Source organism: Leuciscus leuciscus (assembly GCF_965113295.1).
Source record: "Leuciscus leuciscus genome assembly, chromosome: 2".
NCBI lineage: Eukaryota > Metazoa > Chordata > Actinopteri > Cypriniformes > Leuciscidae > Leuciscus > Leuciscus leuciscus.
This window is the reverse complement of record NC_138726.1, coordinates 23,087,768-23,100,645: the sequence shown is the minus strand read 5'-3', so window position 1 is coordinate 23,100,645 and position 12,878 is coordinate 23,087,768. Positions and strand designations below refer to the sequence as shown.

Here is a 12,878-nt window from a genome sequence, read left to right as displayed (position 1 = left end):
AAAACAATGACATTATCTGATCGCTGACAGTTAAACTCTTTTGAGTAAACCGCATCAAGTCTTTTTAGTCCATAACTAACCAATGGCTATTGACTAGCAAGATCATGCAATTGCCATTCTATTGTCATTTCATGTCATTTTATTCTTACATGGATATGGAGGTATTGCTGATGTGACTAATGAATTGAGCATTGCACATTGTATTCAGGACCAGCCGGTCACAACCAGACAGTTACTCAGCATGAATGGTTCATCACATTCACATTGTTTATTCTCTCATGTTCAAGAAAGCAAGAGTCAGAGCCAACCCCAGCAGTTTAAATCAGCAAGTATACATAGAGACCATTCAAACGCTTGTGAAAAAATAATAATTCAGCATACTTCCAAAAAGAGTAGCCTACTTTTTACATAAATAATACACTTTAAAAGAGTATACTTGAGTGTGATCTGAATGTGATGTTTTCAGACACTTAATTGCATATTGCAATTAAATATTTTTTTAAAAATATTTTACACATATTAAATACAACTAGTTGAACAAATTGTGCTTTTTTGAACCACTTAGCTACCTAAGTGGTACAAAAAAGTACAATTTGTTCAACTAGCCTAGTTGTATAACAACATACAACTTACATAATGTATATGTAATTTCATAATTATATTGTCTTTGAAATATGGTTAAAGTGTACTGTTGAATGTTCTGACAAGCATTTATGTAAACTTAAAACATACTTTAAAGTAATTTCTATTGAAACTTGTATGTAACGTATTTAAATATATTTGTAATTACACATGTGTAATGATTAAGTTGCAGTTTAGAGCAATTTAAAATATATAAAAAACATATGAACTATAGCAGCTAGCACACTACAGTTATAGATGATCATGTCTGTAATAAATGCCATACTAAACCATGAAGCTCCGGGTTATTGACATGCATGCCAAGTAGTGACAGCAGTGTCATTTTGTATGATAATTAGCCTAATATAGGCTACTGACTGTAAAACTTAGCTAACTGTTGTGACCGTTCCTTTCCTTTACACATCCATATACTTTTGTATCTAAAATCTAAGTATGATATCCGTGTTAAAAATGTTCGTGTTATTTGCTAACACACCTGTAGCACAACGAGAGCATCTATCGCATAAACTGAAAGAGAAAGTAATGAGAGTCGACAGGTCAGAGCTCGTGTGAACGACACGTTAGGGAACGTTGACGTGCCGCTGTTTTCAGGACAGATAGAGACACACCCTTTATCGTTGACAGCAGTCGCCATCAAAAACTATTTTATATATTCTATTTTACACAGATCTCTTATACTTAGATTACTTGATTTATGTAACGTTCTATGTAAGTTAGTGTATTTACAGCAGGATAGCTGACATAAAATAAACGCATGATCTGACTGTAACTTACAGTGAACGTGATAAAGAATTTGGCCAACTATTGTCGCGAGCGTTGTCCGCTCCCTAAGGACAATAAAATCCCGCATATCTCACTATAAACTTGTTTTAAATGTGTTTCAGTTTTATTTTACTGATTTGAACTGGGGTGATTATTCGCAGACTAGCTCATTGTCATTTCAAGTCACAATAGTTGAAATAAACTGTCACACGGACGCGCCTATTTCTTCCACCAAAGCTGCTTAAATATAAAGCGGCGAAACCAGAAATTCCCACAATGTTTTGAGTCTTACCGCTCTATGTGTATGTGGCTCGGTCAGGCCGGTTAAAATGACAGCGACTGGCTCTTGACACTGGTCGCGGCCGGTGTCCTCCTCGCGGTCTGTCCCGCAGGCAGTGTGTGGCAGTCCCGCTGTCTGAAAGCTACTCACAGTCACACCATCCCATCTGTAATCACACACAACACGCATGCGCACTACACACAGCAGAAGCAGGTACAAGAACTGCCAGCTTTACTGTACATAACTCAGACAATTACATATACTTTCGCTATGCTTTTATTTTTTTCTGCCGTACAGTACGTACACTATTGTACTGTTATTGTACGGTTCCTTTACTGTGATAAAAAAAATAAAAAAATAAAAAAACAGCATTCAATGTTTTGGATATCTTATCGTTACTCTTAAACGGTGACCTACTCTACTCATTGTAGAGTTTTTCGACCTGTTGGTCGAAAAACGATTTTTGTTCACGAAAATAACGTTTGCTCGCAATTTACTGTGATTATCGTAGAAAAATAGCGAATCGATGTGCCTTTTTCAGTATTTGAAAGCTTTTTTTAAAGCATTTTTAAATCCTAATTCAACGTTAAATTGTTGGCATGTCAGTTTTGCAGACTATTTATTAAAACAGAAAGCAGGATGATGTCAATGTTGCGAACTAATAACCAATGAGACACAGCTTCCACCAGAGGGCGCTTCAGAAGCACAAATGCCCCATTCAAACCTCAGGAGGCGGTTAACCTTTATGGTACGGAGTTGCCATATGGCAATAATTAATTTCTACTCATTTCCCTGTTATTCCGAAAAAAATACAATATATTGCACTATGGGAATTAAAGGGGCAGGTATGAAGGTAAAATGATGCCATAATGAATTGCATGCGCAGGGTAAGATTTGTGAAAGTGTACATAAAATTGCAAGCGTAAATTAAATCTGCATGCGCAAGAGAAGATTTGTAAAGGTGTAAATCGCCTTTCAAGTGTAAGAAAAAAATATTTGCAGCATTTAACTGTTATTCGTAAGTGTAATTCATGTATTGTGAAGCTGCAGCTTCATGCTAACGCAAAATAAATAGGATCTGTATTCTTCTGACTTCCATTTTTCCGCGCTAACACTTTTGGCACGGTTTTTGCGCACAAATACGGCAAAAAGCACTGCAGGCCTGTGAACAGCAATTTGCGACCGAAAACAACAGAGTTAGGAACTGCAAAACAGATTTATTGCGTAAAATCAAACTTTGTGTAAAAAAATAAACTGTTGCAAATGTCTATATGACTTGTTGTGTACATGAGGCAAAAAAAGTTCCCGAAATAACCCGATTTGTACAGTTGCGTCTTTCCTTTACCTGCGCTTCCAGTTTTGGCACGGTTCTCTCACTCATTGAGTTTTGCAAGCGCGAAGAGGAGGGAGGGTCCACCTTCTTCATGTAGCCAATCAGATGAGCTTCTCGCTGACTCTAGGTTTACTCTTATCTGATTGGTTCAATAAACACGCCAGTCACCAGAACACATCTCTATCTTCATTTGGCTCAGAAACGTTCTCGTTGCCGAAATGGTACATGTTAAATAAATAGATAAATAGATCATGATTGCTTAATAGCCTGTGAACCATTAGGCTGCCTATATGAGTTCATACTGAATTTCGAGCTGGTGTGTTAAGAAAATTAAGTATCTGCACTACTGCATGCATAGGCTACTATTATTATTTAACTTAAATGAGTTACAATAATATTTTTTCAATTTTCAATATTGTATTTTAAGAGCATCTCTGAATTATGCACCATTTACCACCTGCAATGCCATCGTGCAACCACTAGATGGCTGTATAGCCCTATATCAAGAGGCTGTATATTCCCTGGTTGCTGGGTTTTTATTCAGACATAATTAGTTACTTTTTGTGAAAGTTTTTAATTTAGTATTAGTTTTTCATTACAGTCAAATCTGGACACAGAGAAAGCATTTTGTTATTCATGCTAGCTACATAAAATAGCTTGATTCAGTCACAGGAACGTAATCACTAATCAGAATGAATATTGACAGTGCGACCAAGACAATATTTCAAAATATATAACTGAGTGTTAATTACCATGAACAGAGACATGATGTGAAAAACACTGCATCAGAATGGTATTATTACATAAAGAATGGGTATTAAATGTTTTGATTGTAAAGTTTAACATCTGCTCAGTGGTGTAACAGATTATATAATATATCAAATTTCAATCCAATAACGTTAACACCAGCTTGAAATTCAGTATGAATGTTAGTCAGCCTTATCAGCCTAATGGTGCACAGCTTATTAAGCAATCATGATGTATGTTTATTTATTTGTTTGTTTATTTATCTATTTATTTAACATGTATGTGTGCACTAAAAGTACCATTTCGGCAACGAGAACGTTTCTGAGCCAAATGAAGATAGAGATGTGTTCTGGTGACTGGCGTGTTTATTGAACCAATCAGATAAGAGTAAACCTAGAGTCAGCGAGAAGCTCATCTGATTGGCTACATGAAGAAGGTGGACCCTCCCTCCTCTTCGCGCTTGCAAAACTCAATGAGTGAGAGAACCGTGCCAAAACTGGAAGCGCAGGTAAAGGAAAGACGCAACTGTACAAATCGGGTTATTTCGGGAACTTTTTTTGCCTCATGTACACAACAAGTCATATAGACATTTGCAACAGTTTATTTTTTTACACAAAGTTTGATTTTACGCAATAAATCTGTTTTGCAGTTCCTAACTCTGTTGTTTTCGGTCGCAAATTGCTGTTCACAGGCCTGCAGTGCTTTTTGCCGTATTTGTGCGCAAAAACCGTGCCAAAAGTGTTAGCGCGGAAAAATGGAAGTCAGAAGAATACAGATCCTATTTATTTTGCGTTAGCATGAAGCTGCAGCTTCACAATACATGAATTACACTTACGAATAACAGTTAAATGCTGCAAATATTTTTTTATTACACTTGAAAGGCGATTTACACCTTTACAAATCTTCTCTTGCGCATGCAAATTTAATTTACGCTTGCAATTTTATGTACACTTTCACAAATCTTACCCTGCGCATGCAATTCATTATGGCATCATTTTACCTTCATAGGCAGGCCTTAACGTAGTTTTTAAGTCACATGACGTAAATGACAGAAAGTGCTCTATTGCCTCATTTCTAAACATCTCTTCTCAAGGTTTTTATTTTTTTCAGCATCTTTGATAAGCAAATTAGATATTTGTATTCACAAATCAACTTTGTCTAACATAGTTTTACTGTAAACTGAGAAAATATCAATGTTTCCATATGGCAATGCTATAGGCTACCACTATGGAAAAAAAGGTAGGCTATGCTGCCACATGGCCACGCTGTACCATAGTGGAATTGCAATAATGTATTTCCCCACTGGGATTTTTATAAATAGTTGCTTTAACAAATGATTGCAGTTATTTATTTATTTGAAGTGTTTATTGTAGTATAGCTGTATTTATGTATAAATAACTAAATGATTTCTTCTTTTCATATAATGAATACAGCCAAGGCCGCATTAATGCACGGGCTTACCTGGGCTGAAGCCCAGGGGCCTCCCAAGTTCAGGGGCCTCCCATGTTCAGGTTCATGATGAGCTGAAAAGGTCATATTGTTTTAACTTGTCAGATTTTGTCGCTGTATGTCGCTAGTCGCTTGTGGGCGTTGGTAGTGCTGTCGCTCTAATGTTATTGTTAAGGTGCGTTCACACCAAACGCGAATAGAGCATCTGGCGCGAGTGATTTCAATGTTGTAAAGACGCGTTTACGCGCGTCTAGAGGTCCCGCTGCGCGAATGAGGCGAGACTGCTCGTCTGCCACATCTATACAAAACTGTTACGTCAGGAACGAGGACACAATATGCAAGTAAAAGCGCTTTATTAATAGTCAATTATGTTGATGAAGATGATGATGATGATGATGATGATGATGATGATGAATAATCCAGGGTGATGCAGGCGGTGGCGCAGGGACTTCGATGGTCAGACACGGAGTGATGAATGAAGTGCAGCGTGCTCTGATGAGTGATGACGTGATCCAGACATGAAACGTAATCCAACACGACGTGAAACCGGAACACAGGAACTCAAGACGGGACACGAGGCACGGGAACAGGAACGGGAACAGGAACAGGAACAGGAACAGACAACACAGAGACTTCATGCAACGATCTGACAAGGAGATGAGAAAGCAGTGAGCATATATAGGAGATGAGATGAGTGGCAGCTGGTGATGATGATTGATTGCAGCTGGGTACTGATCAACAGTAATGATCCAGACACACCCACTCACACACATGTAAACAACAAAGCACGAGACTAGAGAGAGACATTGGATCTATGAACCGTGACAGTACCCCTCCCCCTAGGAACGCCTCCTGGCGTTCCCAGGTCCCCTTACCTGCCGATTGTAATCATCGATAAGGGAGTGATCCAGAATGTCTCTAGCCGGTACCCAACTTCTCTCCTCTGGACCGTAACCTTCCCAGTCCACCAAGTACTGGAATCCGCGTCCCCTCCGCCTTGAGTCCAGCACACGATTGACCGAATAAGTGGGTTCCCCATCTACGAGTCGCGGCGGGGGAGGAACCGGGATTGGCGGATTAATACGAGAATGAAATACGGGTTTAATTTTGGATACATGAAAGACGGGGTGAATCCTCCTGTACACTGGAGGTAGGTTGAGGCGGACTGCCACCGGACTAATGATCTTGGTGACAGTAAACGGGCCAATGAATTTGGGAGCAAGTTTATTAGACACGGAACGGAGAGGAATGTTCTTGGTAGAAAGCCACACTTTTTGACCAGCAACGTATACGGGAGGCCTAGACCGGTGGCGATCGGCTTTGGCCTTGGTGCGCAACCCCACCTGGAGTAGAGTCTCACGGGCTCTAGTCCACGTGCGGTGACACCTCTGGACGAAGGCGTGAGCGGAGGGGACCGCGACTTCGGATTCCAGACTAGGAAAAATTGGTGGCTGGTACCCTACGCTACACTCAAACGGAGATAGGCCCGTAGATGACACTGGCAACGTGTTGTGGGCGTACTCCACCATAGAAAGTTGTTGACTCCACGAGGAAGGATTCTTGGAAACCAAACATCGTAACGTTCTTTCCAAATCCTGGTTGGCTCTCTCAGTTTGGCCATTGCTCTGGGGGTGGAACCCTGAGGACAAACTGACAGTCGCCCCCAGAAGCTTACAAAATTCTCGCCAAAATTTGGACACAAACTGGGGTCCCCTGTCAGAAACCACGTCCATCGGGAGGCCATGTAACCGAAAGACGTGGTCAACGACAGTCACCGCTGTCTCCTTGGCTGAGGGTAATTTTGGGCAAGGGAATGAAATGGGCCGCCTTCGAGAACCGGTCCACCACAGTCAAAACTACTGTGTGACCCTGAGAGGGTGGGAGGGCGGTAACAAAATCTAGAGCGATATGGGACCAGGGTCTCGAAGGGACCGGCAGCGGTTGGAGTAACCCATCTGGGGGTCGATTGGAAGTTTTACCAGTGGCACAAACTGAGCAAGCCAAAACAAAATTGTGAATGTCACGAGCCATGAGAGGCCACCAGAATCGTTGCTTGACTAAAAATCTAGTGCGACTGACTCCTGGATGACAAGCCACATTGGAAGAATGCCCCCACTGAATGACGCTGGACCTCAGACCCTCAGGCACAAATAAACGATTCGGTGGGCAACCGACCGGAGGCGTTACCCCTTCTAAGGCCTTCTTGACCTTCGATTCGACCTCCCATACGAGTGTGGAGATGAATAGAGACTCTGGTAAAATGCACTCGGGAGTAGACGGGCGTTCGGAACGATCAAAAATGCGCGATAAAGAATCGGGTTTGATGTTTTTAGAACCCGGGCGGTACGAGAGAGTAAAATCAAAACGACCGAAAAAAAGTGCCCACCGAGCCTGCCTGGAGTTCAATCTTTTAGCAGTCCGAATGTATTCTAAGTTCTTGTGATCGGTCCAAACGATAAAAGGTACCCCCGACCCTTCTAACCAGTGCCGCCACTCTTCCAATGCTAACTTGACTGCCAACAACTCTCTGTTCCCAATGTCATAATTACGTTCGGCAGGAGATAGACGATGAGACAAAAACGCGCAAGGATGCATCTTGTCGTCTGAGAGAGAGCGCTGGGATAACACTGCTCCTACCCCCACCTCTGACGCATCGACCTCCACCACGAACTGACGTGATGGATCAGGGGTTGTCAGAATGGGGGCTGAAACGAAGCAACCCTTCAGTTTGGCAAACGCAGCCTCGGCTGCGTCTGACCACCTGAACGTCGTTCTGGGGGAGGTCAAGGCGGTCAGAGGTGCGGCTAGTTGGCTGAAGTTGCGAATAAAACGCCGGTAGAAATTGGCGAACCCCAGAAATCTCAGTAGGGCCTTACGAGACTCTGGACTTGGCCACTCTACCACAGCCTTGATCTTCTCAGGATCCATGCGCATTCCCTCAACCGACACGATGTACCCTAGGAATGGAACAGACTGTGCATGAAAATCGCATTTCTCCGCCTTGACAAAAAGCCCATTCTCTAGCAACCTCTGAAGCACTCGTCGGACGTGCTGCACGTGTTCCTGGAGAGAAGAAGAAAAAATCAGTATGTCGTCCAGGTAGACATAAATGAACTGATCTATCATATCTCGCAGCACGTCATTGACGAGTGCCTGGAAGACCGCTGGACTGTTGGAAAGCCCGAAAGGCATAACCAAGTATTCAAAGTGTCCCCTGGGGGTGTTAAACGCGGTCTTCCACTCATCCCCCTCCCTGATGCGGACCAAATGATAAGCATTACGTAAATCCAATTTTGTGAAGATGGACGCTCCCTGCAACCTCTCGAAGGCTGAAGACATCAACGGTAAAGGATAAGTATTCTTTACCGTGATGTTGTTCAACCCCCGGTAGTCAATACAAGGTCGCAGAGATCCGTCCTTCTTCCCCACAAAAAAGAACCCCGCCCCCGCTGGAGAAGAGGAAGGGCGGATGAACCCCGTTGCTAGAGAATCAGAAATATATTTCTCCATAGCCTCCCTCTCTGGTGTCGAGAGTGAATATAACTTGCCCTTGGGCGGAGCCGTACCTGGTAATAAGTCTATGGCACAGTCATAGGGACGATGCGGAGGGAGAGAAGCAGCCCGAGACTTACTGAACACCTCCTTCAGGTCCAGGTACTCCGCGGGCACGTTAGACAGATCCACTGCCTCCTCCTGCAACACAGGGACAGAAACAGACGGACAGGCAGACAATAGACAAGACTTATGACACTGATTACTCCACGAAGACACAGACTTGAGCTGCCAGTCCACTTTAGGGTTGTGACGGGTGAGCCAAGGGTGACCAAGGACAATGGGTGCAAGGGGAGTGTCCAGGATATAGAAAGAGATGATCTCGGTGTGGTTGCCTGATGTGATGAGGGTGATGTCTTCTGTGGCAAAAGTGATGGTGGGAAGTTCTTGTCCATTAAGTGCGTGTACAGCAATCTGATGTGTGAGGGGTTTGAGGGGAATCTTGAATTGACGTGCGAATGAGTGATCCATGAAATTGCCTTCTGCCCCGGAGTCCAAGAGTGCTTGACAGTCGTGAGTGAGTGTTGACCATCTCAGTCTTACCGGAAGGAGGGTAGATGTTGATGAGGTCTTCTCGGCGGAGATCCCACCCGATAGTAGCCTCATACTTACTATCGGGCTTGGCCTTTTTACCGGACAGTTGTAAGCATAGTGTCCGGCTCCTCCACAGTATAGGCAAAGGCCCTGGGACCTCCGCCTTTCCCTCTCCTCCCGGGAAAGCCGAGCTCGACCCATCTGCATGGGCTCGTGATCGTCGACAGGGCTGACCGCGTCCCCGCCTCCAAATCGTGGACCCTCGGCACCCGCCAGAGGGCGTCTACTCGTGGCGTGACCTCCAACTCGGGATAGTCGAGCATCAACTCTGAGGGCTAAAGCGATGAGTTCATTAAGAGATTGAGGCAGGTCCAAAGCATAGATCTCTCTTTGGACGCGGTCAGCCAGCCCATGCAGGAACATGTCCCACTGCGCCTCCTCGTTCCATCTGCTCTCCGCTGCTAGGGTCCGGAACTCGATCGAAAAGTCTGACACCGATCTCTCTCCTTGACGTAAATCAGCCAGCATTCTAGCAGCTTCTCTTCCGCCGACCGCCCGGTTGAAAACTCTTTTCATTTCAGCGGAGAGCTCCTGGAACGAGGCGCAGCACGGATCTTCATTCTCCCACACCGCCGTTCCCCATAACGCCGCTTTCCCAGTCAGGAGGGTGAGTACGAAGGCGACCTTGGATCGCTCGGTCTGGAAAGTCTTGGGTTGAAGAGAAAAATGCATGGAACACCGGGTTAGAAAAGCTCTGCAAAATGTTGGATCACCTGAATAGGACTCTGGGGCTGGTAGGCGTGGCTCCGACTGGGATGGGCTCTCCGATGGTGTGGGGGGAACGAACGGTGTGGGCGGCGCAGTGGGAGCTCGTAACTGTTGGATCTGCTGGGTGAGCTCGGACACCTGCGCCACTAACGCCTGAACAGCGCGACCAGTATCGTTTGAATTCTTCTCTTGAATGTCCAGACGAGCCATACTATTACTCAAACATTCTTCCATGGTCGGCGCTGATGTACTTGCTGTATCCATCCTTGGTCAGATCGTTCTGTTACGTCAGGAACGAGGACACAATATGCAAGTAAAAGCGCTTTATTAATAGTCAATTATGTTGATGAAGATGATGATGATGATGATGATGATGAATAATCCAGGGTGATGCAGGCGGTGGCGCAGGGACTTCGATGGTCAGACACGGAGTGATGAATGAAGTGCAGCGTGCTCTGATGAGTGATGACGTGATCCAGACATGAAACGTAATCCAACACGACGTGAAACCGGAACACAGGAACTCAAGACGGGACACGAGGCACGGGAACAGGAACAGGAACAGGAACAGGAACAGGAACAGGAACAGGAACAGGAACAGGAACAGGAACAGGAACAGACAACACAGAGACTTCATGCAACGATCTGACAAGGAGATGAGAAAGCAGTGAGCATATATAGGAGATGAGATGAGTGGCAGCTGGTGATGATGATTGATTGCAGCTGGGTACTGATCAACAGTAATGATCCGGACACACCCACTCACACACATGTAAACAACAAAGCACGAGACTAGAGAGAGACATTGGATCTATGAACCGTGACACAAAACACCACCACAAGTGATATTATACAACTATATCATTTTAATTTGACTAGGAATTAGGCTCAAAAGAAACAGTATGCTGTTGGGAGAGTGTTTTTATATTACCACACAGCAGTGTTCAGGGATTAAATAATTTACTAGATTAACGATCGATCAATCTACAAATTAAACTCACTCATACTGTCATAAATTACTAAAACGTCATCCGAATTTGACAAATAGGCTAATACATTTTCTTGTCCCTAATAGTCAACATAATGCACTGTAAAATGAACTGCAGCAGTGCTAAACTTGCATCATAAAACTACAACACTCGACCTATAAATGTATGAATTAAACTCACTGAGACTGTCGACAGTTTCTTTTCCATGCAACATTTTATTATATCCATGTTTGTGGTTAGTTACAGTCAAATCATATAAAACCGTGAAATCGCCCTTGAACTCTTCTGTCTTGCCTGCACTTCACTCGAGACGGTGACGGGAGCTGAGCTCCACTGAAAGGCTTCTTTCCTATTGGTTGTCGAAAATCGCTTCTTATTTGCATAAAGTTGAAATTTAGTTGCTGTGTGTGGTTGTTAAATAAAGTGTCTTGTGTTTATGTGCTCAGTGATTATGTTAATAACAATATTAAAATTAAAAACAATATTTTAAAAAAATCACTGTTGTAGTTCTCGAAATAAACTAATGCATTTTGTGATGTAGATTACCTAGATAGGCTATTACACTTTTTTTTGTTTTTAAATGAGACTCTTTAAATTGAGGGGATGGGGGGCCTACAAAACCTCTCAGCCCCGGGGCCAAACATTAGGTTAAGGCGGCTCTGAATACAGCAATATTTTACGGAAAGGGCAATAAGAAGAGTGCAGAGTTAGCTCTCTCATGTGATTAGAGTGAGATGGGGAATGATAGGGATTAAATGATAGGGATCTACTTATTTTTGGTTTGCACGAGTTCCAAGTATATAATAAATATAAAGAATTTATAAAGAAAAGCATAATTTTATAGAAAAACTACTCACTTTTATCCCCATTTTCCATTGTGGTACAGCGTTGCCATATAGCAACGTTTTCCTTAGTAGTGCAGAGAAAAGTAACAATTACCACTAGACAATCTGAAAACAAATGTTTGATTTGGATTATCACTGATTATCTGAATAATGACACAGAGAAACGTCAAACCCTATTGAATTTAAAATATAGTGATTAGTTCAAATAAAATAAAAATCTGACATTACATCTAAACAAAGGACTGATTAATAATAGGCTAATTGGCATTTCCACATTTGACTTGTTTTTTCATAGAATACCCTCCTCGTTTAAAGGCAGCTGCACAGACCAAAGTTAAATACCATTTGAGGATTTTTACACTTATTTGGCAGACTTTTTACAAACTGACACTGCATTGAAGGTACATTTCATCAGTTCATGCATGTTCAGTTCTGGGAATCAAACCCATGATCTTGTACTTTGTTAGCACCATTCTAGACTGTTTGAGCTTGGAAAACACGCAGAAGTAGTGCTTTTCCACACTTCTTCTGTTTAAAGTGCTTTTTTGATGTTTTAAAAAAACACAATAGCCCTAATATTTACCGTTAAATTCTGCATGAAACAGAAGTTGCGCTAATCTTTTCTTCTGTATTGTCAGTGACACACTCATATTGTCCATTCTGTATTGTGACCGCTAAAGGTACACCTGATTAACTGCTGGTTAACACAAGTATCTAATCAGCCAATCACATGGTAGCAACTTAATGCTTTTAGATATGTAGACATTATTAAGACGATCTGCAGAAGTTCAAACTGAGCATCAGAAGGGAAGAAAGGTGATTTAAGCAACTTTGAACGTGGCATGGTTGTTGGTGTCAGACGGGAGTATTTCAGAAACTGCTGATCTACTGGGATTTTCATGCACAGCCATCTGGGTTTACATATAATAATCTGAAAAAGAGAAAATATCCAGTGAGCAGCAGTTCTGTGATGAACA

At 42.7% G+C, this 12,878-nt stretch overlaps 1 protein-coding gene across 2 annotated transcripts in view; it reads right to left on the bottom strand.

Moving 5' to 3' along the window:
• Positions 1-1,855, bottom strand: part of tdrd7b (tudor domain containing 7 b) — a 28,137-nt gene extending 26,282 nt beyond the window's left edge. For both annotated transcript variants that reach the window (XM_082151652.1, XM_082151653.1), the window contains exon 1: positions 1,697-1,855. The gene's annotated coding sequence lies outside the window, so the exon portion shown is untranslated. The remainder of the gene's footprint in view (positions 1-1,696) is intronic.
• Positions 1,856-12,878: the final 11,023 nt, after the last annotated feature.